Source organism: Glandiceps talaboti, chromosome 10 (genome assembly GCF_964340395.1).
Source record: "Glandiceps talaboti chromosome 10, keGlaTala1.1, whole genome shotgun sequence".
In the NCBI taxonomy this organism is placed as follows: domain Eukaryota; kingdom Metazoa; phylum Hemichordata; class Enteropneusta; family Spengelidae; genus Glandiceps; species Glandiceps talaboti.
The window spans coordinates 17,702,882-17,713,106 of NC_135558.1; positions in this window are offsets into that span (position 1 = coordinate 17,702,882).

Here is a 10,225-nt window from a genome sequence, read left to right on the forward strand (position 1 = left end):
CTACCCTTTGTGATACCTGTGCAAGCTGAAAAGTATACAATTTCTTGTACTTTGTGAGTAACAAAAATGCCCCTTTTTAGAGGACCCTCCATGTATGGTCGTCAATGGGAGTTGCACCCCACCTCCTGGAGGGGAGTTGCATTCATAATATGAATACAACACGAAACAACTTGTCTCACTCGATACAAATATGTACATCTATGGTCATATCATCAGTATTAATTACAGCTATGAACGATTTATAAGAGCCTATCAAATGCCATAAATATACTTTATTATCGACTAATCATAATTCGAGATAAGAGATGACATGTTACAATTTTCAAGAAATAATCCTATTGTGGAACGCCACTCCAGGAAATAAAGAATATGTATTAGATGAACAATATACATTAACGACTTTATCTGGAGGAAATAAGCCCTTAGGAGTAATGAATATACATTGTTCATCTAATTAATCTCTGTTTAGACCCATGAGGCAACACTAAGCCACTGAAAGAACAATAGAGGTGAACGCCTTTCCATTTGGTAAATTTTGGCAGTTGATCGAATTTATGTGATGTACAATCATGAAATGACTCTTCAGAACCCAGTTTATAAAACTACCCGTGTTTCCCTGCGTGACGTCTCCCTTTAAATACCTCGTTATCTAACTCACATTGGTTTGAATGTATATAATCTGCATCACTGGGCTTACTCTGAATATTGTTAAAATACCAATAATTAGACATTGTACATATTAATCAGTCGTGTTTTAAGAATCAAAGCAACCGTTATATATATTTTACCAAAGTCTAGTCATCCGATGCTAAGCATGTAGTTATGGTTAAATATCTGTAACTGAACTTTAAGTTGTGAGTCACCAAATGTAAGCTTTCTGATGCAGGTTACACTGTTATTGATTCGTATATTATTGGACTTGATATTAAGGACATACACGTTTGAGAATTCTCGGGTTTATTTTCAGTCTCTCATTCCTTTGAAAAATAGAGATATTTATAAATTAAATATTAAAAGAAAGAGTCTAGAATAATTTGTAATTCATGCCTCCTGTATTTATGACCATAACATTTTATGTAACTCTTCAAAAATAATATTGTAAATTATTGCCCGCACTTTTGCAAGCGCACACTATCCACTATTGCATTTGCAGTGGAATGCAATACCGAAAACATTATTACATGTATGTATTCAAACAATATGGTAATGAGTGCACGATCTTTCCTTGTACACGAGATCACGTGCTCGCATATAGAATGATTTTATGGAATTTTGCTGTTTCGGTTATACAATGTAAAACCAAAATATCACTTACATAGCAAGGGGTAATGAATACTAATTGGCTATCTTTATCAGTGACGTATGATTAATTCATTACTGATGTTAATCAGCTATCTTGTAGACATTCCATACATTATACTTATATGATAAAACAATGAATATTACATCCAGGTGTAGGATTAATTAATAATCATAATCCATTTCATAAAGGTACACTTTTACTGAGGATCTCTTATGTTATACAAAGTACATTGTCACCACCACGTGCACTATTTCTTTGGCATGTAGAATGAGTGGTACATTTATATTGAATTCGTAATGATGGACTCTCTTACCTCACAAGGTAATGTCACGACGATTTTTTTAATGACAGGGAAATATTGTCCCGATTGCTAGTGGTCATTTCCTTCGTGTCACTTTACCAAACAGGTGATGGTAAGTAAAAACTGCGCAGAATATTAACATGGTCATTGAATAAGAGCGTGATTTGATATTTTAACGATGGTTGAGATTTCAAATTTACTAAATTCAGTCGAAATTAGTTGACTGTCTTCCAAGAAATGTTACATATACTTTATAAGAAGTGGACGTTTGTGCACAATAAACTAAAGTGGGGGGGGGGGTGAAGGCCTTAGATATAGATGCCATTTGCCACTAACCTAGCTATCAAGTGGTCCACATGCTTTGTGGTCCATTGGTGTTACTATATCACATGCGGGGAGTAGCTCTCATTTCATCTCAAAACAACAAAACCTTTGAACATTCAAATGTTACACCGTATGTCACTTTGTACTTTAACCCTGTTTTTGTCATTTCACTTGTTGATAGGGACAATTGTACAACAAAGATTCCATCGTACGGATAGGGTTTTATCTCCATTAAATAGATCCGGCCATTTATTAGGCCAAAAATTGAAATGAAAAGTGATACAAGAATGGAATTTGCAGAACCTCATCATACTGGAAATATTCGGAGTATTCTTGCTGAATTGTATTCAGTGAGTAGGTGTGGGTATTTCCAGATGGAGTAATTGGGACATGACCTATTTATGTCACAGACATAACTGGCAGGGGTAAATAGTATCTGAAGGACAAGGTAAAACCGAGTAACATAATGAATGGATCAGGTCAGACGTCAAGAACCCACACGCAATGCAGAGGATACACAGGACATACTTCAAAACTGTATTTTATTATTCAAGCACTGTTGGAAAGCTTATTAAACAGAGCGAAAAACAAAATGTGTGTTGACCAGTAATATAGGAACAGTTGACAAAAAGGCGTACTAACTACTAAAGTTTTAAATCCTTCACCCCATCTTGAATAGAATCAACGAAATGTTCAATCTAGGGGTGCCCTTGAAATGTCCTTCAGTTGAACATTAGTCGTGCTCTATATATATTCAATGGATACAAACATGTGATCCATTCATTAAGTTGCTTGAATTGGTTTAAACCTGTCCTTCAGATACTATTGAATCCTGCCAAGTACGTTTGTGACATAAATAGGCCATGTCTCAATTACCCCATCTGTCGCTACCCACAATTACCCACTGAATACCATTGGGGCCTTCGCACCTATCATTCACATAAAACCTACACATATCCTTTACACACATCTGACTACGTCTACAAGACGACCTACAGAAGAAGTTCAGATTAAGGTACGTATCTCAAAAGTATATTCTTACATGAAATTGTCTGTAGTTTCTAAAATTAGGTAAATATCTATATAAAAAAAAGATAAGGTAAAATTTTGTATATCGCCAAAATCCAAAATGCAGTTGTTCAGAGGCGTTTCACAGTGCATACAAATGAAAAAAAAAACTTCAGCTTATTAAACCAAGCACAGAGAGAAAAACAAAATGTGTGTTGACCAGTAATATAGGAACAGTTGACAAAAAGGCGTACTAACTACTACAGTTTTAAATCCTTCACCCCATCTTGAATAGAATCGACGAAATGTTCAATCTAGGGGTGCCCTTGAAATGTCCTTCAGTTGAACATTAGTCGTGCTCTATATATATTCAATGGATACAAACATGTGACCCATTCATTAAGTTGCTTGAATTGGTTTAAACCTGTCCTTAAGATACTATAGAATCGTGCCAAGTACGTTTGTGACATAAATAGGACATGTCTCAATTACCCCATCTGTCGCTACCCACAATTACCCACTGAATACCATTGGGGCCTTCGCAGCTATCATTCACATAAAACCTACACATATCGTTCACACGCATCTGACTACGTCTGCAAGACGACCTACAGAAGAAGTTCAGATTAAGGTACGTATCTCAAAAGTATATTCTTACCTGAAATTGTCTGTAGTTTCTAAAATTACGTAAATATCTGCAGATAAGGTAAAATTTTGTATATCGCCAAAATTCAAAATGCAGTTGCTCAGAGGCATTTCACAATGTATAAAAATGAAGTAAAAAAAACATGTCTTTGAAAAACACATGTACAAACAAAACAGGTCACGTGATTATTCTACTATAAAAACTGTATGGAATATGGAATGTAAAATTAAAAAGATAAAACTAGAACAATTACTTAAGCGAGTATTAAGAGTATAAATAATGATGTAAAACTAAAACAATGATCAAAAGTCCAAAGTGTATCTGTTTCAGATCACATTTTGGCCACATAAATATTATTTGATATGTTTTCCATTAGGGGTCATATCAATAAAAAATATCATAAATTATATTGCTCTGCCTGTTTGCTATCAACGAGTGAGCCCATTCATATATTTAGTACCAAGTTAAATCAATATAACAGCAACGTCGATGACTGTCTCAGAAAAGAAACCACAATAATCAATGCTGGTATCAAAGTAAGACCATTTTCGACTTGCTTCACGAAAGCTGTCTCAAAGCATATATAAAAACAGATATGCAAATAACCAGCGAATTATATCTTGTCACACTTGCTGAACACTAATGTTCAACTAACTACGCACTACATCAAGTTACACTCGTACCGGATCACACGAGCACAAAGGAATAGTCCAACAGACTTATAGATGTATGGTTCGCCAGGTACCTCTTCAAACGAGAATGGCCTCTCTTTAACAGAACTGAACTGATAAGGTTCAATAGTGCTATAGGAATGGTGCAGTGTCTGTCCGTGTGTGTGGGGGGGGAGGAGTGGGTGTGTATGTGTGTGTGACAAACTCAAAAATCGCCGCACCGATTGCATGGCATTTGGTGGGGACATTACTTTTGGTGTCTGGTTAGAAAATTGTTCAAAGCAAAACGATTGCATTCACAGGGATGTGATTTGGTCAAAATATTTAAAGGAAATAAAAGCGCCAATGGCGTTGTAGCACAACGGTTGACTGTACACTTTAATTTCTGTAATGATCATATGTGGTCCTGTTGCTAGCCATATTTGCATACATTCTTTGAAGATTTATCCCCATGCCTTCCCATCCATTGTGTTGTATCTGCAACATACACCATCATTTAATGTATGGTCTTATTGGTCTCAGTTTGGGTATGGTCTTATTGTTAGACAATTTTGTAATACTCATTCATTTACCTTCCCGTCACCTGTGTTATTTCAGCATTATATGTCATTGTACCTGTTGCTATGGGCGTGGTGCTGTTGCTGAGGGAATTTACATATTTTAATATGTTTAATCAATTGCCTACCCATCCCTGTTGTTATAATTGTAAAAAAAACATTTGACTGTTGCTAAGGGCGTGGTCATGGTTGCTAGGGCCAATTACATAAGTATGGCACACTTACAATTTGCACACTAACAGTAACACTTTCAGAATCATAACCAATTCCATCCCCAGTAGTTTGAGAGGTAAAGCTCAATACCAAAACCACTCTCGTCATCTACAAGACTGACAGACACTCAGACAGACAGACAGACAGACCGACAGACAGACAGACAGATGGGCATTTTACCTTGAACCAACCTGCAGTTCTATGTTAAAGTTAGGTAGACAATGTTTCCAATCAACCTCAGGGAGAGATTAATTCTAGTGCCATTCACACACACTTGTTACATTATGTCAACTACCCCATAAAATCTGTAATGGTTTAATGAGATCAATAAAAGAATAACTTCTATACTCATCTGGCCTAAATATTTCTACAGACATTTCACAAAATAAATCATGGTTTTTTAGCCCTAATTTGCATATCGCTCAAGGGTTATCATGTAATCAATATCACATGATTTATACATCCCCAGAAACATCCCTGTGAAATTTCAGTCAAGTACCTTTTGAATTATAGACATTTGACCAAAAAGACAAATGTTGGCCCTAATTTGCATATCACTGGGGGTCATCGTGTCATGAACATTTCTTAAACTAAACGATCCCAAAACCAGTCCTGTCAAATTTCAGGCCAATCTGCCCAGTAGTTTAGGAGTTTAAGTTTTTTGACCAAAAGTCACACTGTTTGACCCAAATCACCCACCGGTGATAAGATCATTTTGATTTGAACAAAACTAGACACCCAAGTTTAATATACCCACCAAATATCATGGCAATAGGTCCAGTGAGACAGACATACACTTAGCGATGTCTATAAGATTACTGAATCTTATCAGTTTAGTTGTGCTAAAACCACTGAGCAGATTGGTCTGAAATTTAGTGGAAATGTTCTTAGGGGTGTGTAATTAAGATTTGTTCATGGCATGATGATCCCATTAGTGATATGCAAATTTGGGCTAAAAATGTGTCTTTTTGGTCAAGAATCTTTAATTTCAAAACCACTGAGCAGATTGGGCCAGGGAATGTATAGCGGAAGAAATATTAAGCATATAATGGATGTCGTTAGGAAATTAATCGAAGCAAAATGATTGCACAATAGATGGACAATTAAGAGTGAACAAAATGTGATTTTGGTAAAAATTCTTTTAAAAATTTCAAACAGGAAAAAAAATCAAACTCTAAAACTACCTTTGGCTGTGTTTTAGTCAGAGATATGTAGATAAAGGAGTAATGACGACATGACAACTCATTATTGGTGGAGACTTCAACCTCCCACACATAAACTGGGAGAACAAATCTGTAAACGCCAGAGCCACCCAGTCAAACCAGCATCACGAATTAATCGAACTCCTAAATGAACACGGACTTGAACAGATTCAACACAATCCAAGCAGACTGAACAATATACTAGACCTCTACATTACAAACAATGCAAGTCTCGTTAAAGCATGTGACACAGTACCGGGGATCTCTGACCACCACATAATAATGTTGGGTTCTTATATAGCCCAACATGGTGATAATAGACTCGGATATTAAACCATCGTACCATAAACCTCACAGAAGAAGAGTGTACTTATACAAGAAAACAGATATAGACCAGGTCAAACAAGACATATCATCCCTCAGTCATGAAGTACGGAAAATGGATACAACCTCGGTAGAAATTAAATGGACCAAATTAAAAAATGGTATAAAAAAAGGTTATGAACAAGGACATCCCATCTAAGTTAACATCAAAACAGCACAACTTACCTTGGATCACAGGAAAGCTAAGGAAGCAGATTAAACGGAAACATATTCTCCTCAAACGTGCTAAAACATCAAACTCACAGGACAACTGGGACAATTACAGAGAACACAAACGACGAACACAGAAGAACATAAGACACGCACATTGGCAACACGTTAACAACATCATGAAGAAATCAATGGAAAAGGGTAACAACAAATGCTTTTGGAAGTACATCAAAGCTAAAAGGAAGGATAACATCGGGATAGCCGGCATCAAGGAACGAGGGATTTTACATCAGGACAACAAAGTAAAAGCCAACTTACTAAATAAACAGTTTAAATCAGTCTTCACCAAAGAAAACCCAGACGAGCCAATGCCAACTATGCCACAGAAAAACTACCCATCTATCACTGACATCAATATCAGTGTAGAAGGTGTAGAGAAGCTACTAAGAAATGTAAACATTGGCAAAGCATGTGGCCCAGACAATATACCAAACTTCATTCTTAAAACCTGTGCTTCAGAATTAGCACCAGCTATCACTGAAATATTCCAGCTCAGCCTTGATACCGGGACATTGCCAGAGGATTGGAGAAATGCGAATATCTCCCCTGTCTTTAAAAAGGGAAACAGACACATTGCAAGTAATTACAGACCCATCTCGCTGACATGTGTATGTTGCAAATTACTTGAACACATCATCTGTCGACACATACTAGATTATATAGAGCTCCAAGGAATTCTCTCACCCTTGCAACACGGTTTCCGTAGTGGCCATTCATGTGAAAGTCAATTAGTAACCACCATGCATGATATTATATCAACTTTCGATAAAAAAAATACAGACAGACCTTGCAATATTAGATTTTAGCAAGGCTTTTGACACAGTACCTCACCGAAAACTGTTACACAAATTAGACAATTACGGAATAAGGGGCAACATACACCAATGGATCTCCTCATTCTTAACAAACCGAACACAGCAAGTCGTCATTGAGGGCCAAACATCAAACTCTTGCACTGTAGATTCCGGCGTGCCACAGGGGACTGTTCTTGGACCGCTCTTGTTCCTATGCCACATAAATGACCTCCCACAATGTGTATCATCGCAAGTTAGACTCTTTGCAGATGACTGCCTACTCTATAGATCCATTATATCATCTGATGACCAGCTAAAACTCCAACAGGAGCTCAAAGTTCTTGAAAACTGGGCAGAAACATGGGGAATGAGGTTCAACACAACTAAATGCTACCTGATGACCATAAGTCGGAGTAAATCTCCACTTACACACAATTACTCTCTGAACAATCATGAACTGGAAAATGTCACTGAAAATCCCTACTTAGGTATCACAATTAGTAAAAACCTTAAATGGACCATATCAACAAAGTCAGCAGTAAGGCATCATCAACACTTGGTTTCATCAGGAGGAATCTTCGCCATTGTAACTCAACCATAAAGCAAACAGCATATACATCTCTTGTTCGTTCAATCATGGACTATGCCTCTGTAGTATGGGACCCCTATCTCATCAAGGATATCACCAAACTGGAAAACATACAAAGACGTGCTGCACGTTTCATCAATAATGACTATAGAAGGGAAAGCAGTGTCACCACCATGTTAAAGGAACTTAAATGGAAATGTGCGAAGAAGAGAACAACGACTTCAGCTCATGTTTAGAATCATAAATGACCTAGTTGCAATCCCTGCTGAAACCCATGTAAAATTCAACCCTCGTACATCCAGGAAATCACATTCAAAAACTTTACTGATAAAAGCATGTAAAACAGACACTTTCAAACATTCCTTCATCCCACGAACTATTATTGACTGGAATCACTTACCTGGTAACATTGTAACTTGCACAAATTTGGATCAATTTAAATCTGGTTTATCAGAAATACCAACTCATTATGACTAGAGACTGCGCACCTGCAGGATTACTGCTCAAATTTTTGAGTTACTCTGCACTATTATACAGATACAGATACAGATACAGATCCCATCGGTGATATGCAAATTAGGTGAAAAGATCTCAACCTATATCTCGAAAAAGGCTGAAATATTGCGGAATGTTTCTGAAGGTGCTATTATGCAGATATTGTTCCACATTTTTGTCATAGCTGACCCTAGCAATCATGGCGATACCCTTGGTAAAAGCAAATTTCTGTAAATTATGTAAACACAACAAAATTTCTGTAAATTATGTAAACACAACAAAATTGTTGGGCGGGCCCAACAGTCAAATCTTTTTTTAAATGTATGCAAATATGTCTAGCATCAAGACAGCGCCCATAGAATTGTCAAATGATGATGAATATTGCAATGGTAAAATCAGGGGTGGTTAGGAATAAACATTCAAAGATGTATACATATATGCCTGGCAAAAAAGGCCATGACTTCAGAAAGTCGTGTATTGACGTGTATTGCATTAAGAAAACATATTTAGATGGACTCACATATGCACAAACATTTAAGAATTGATCCACTGTTTACCTAGCAAGAAACATGCCCATAGCAACAAGTAAATGGTATGTGTATTGCAAAAATGACAACAGGGTTGGTTAGGCGAGTGGATAAATGTCGGAAAATATGAATACATAACATTTTTTGTATACCCAGAAATAAGCCACGCCCAGAGCAATAACCAAATGATGGTGCATATAGCAAGTATAACAACATGGTTAGTTTAATAGGCAACTATTTTCTTAATATTCGAAAAATGACATATAGTCACTCAGCAACTAAAACTGCACATAGTTACATTAAAGTGATCGTGCATATTGCATGGTAACAACGAGGGTGGATTAGCATGTGGATAAACATTCTTTAAAATCATCACAAACTGTACAGTTGCACTACAACGCGCGCTGTTTGTTAAAATAACATGTCATTGTGCTGGATTTGTATACTTCCATAATTGGGTTCATAGTAAATAATATTAATTTACCGAGGCTATCTGCCCTGAACCGAATCGAAATGCATCCTCTGCCATTATTTACACTGTGCTGAACTTGTGATCTGCCATAATATGAATTAGACAACAATGTAAAGCAGATAACAAAATTTCAAAAGCTTACTTTGTTTTGTAACAATAAACCCGGAAAGGTTTTATGACCTAAATTGACCTCAAGATATGTATTGTAGTTCTCCAGTCAATGTTACCTGTTAACTAGATCAACTTTATTCTATAAACACTGAAAAAAATTCACTACTATGGTTGTCACAATGGGCATTCATTACAACATTGTGACCTAACTAACCGCACATGTCCTGTAGCTTATTGCTTATAATTTTAATGAATCATTTGTATAATCAAATGTTGTATTATCCACCATAACTGATATTTTGCATTCCTAAAATGTGTGTACGACGTTCAACAAGGCTTGCTTATCGACCTTATGGAAGACTTCAGTTTACAACTAGTTAATCATTTTCTAACACCAATCAACGCCAGTGCCCGTCTC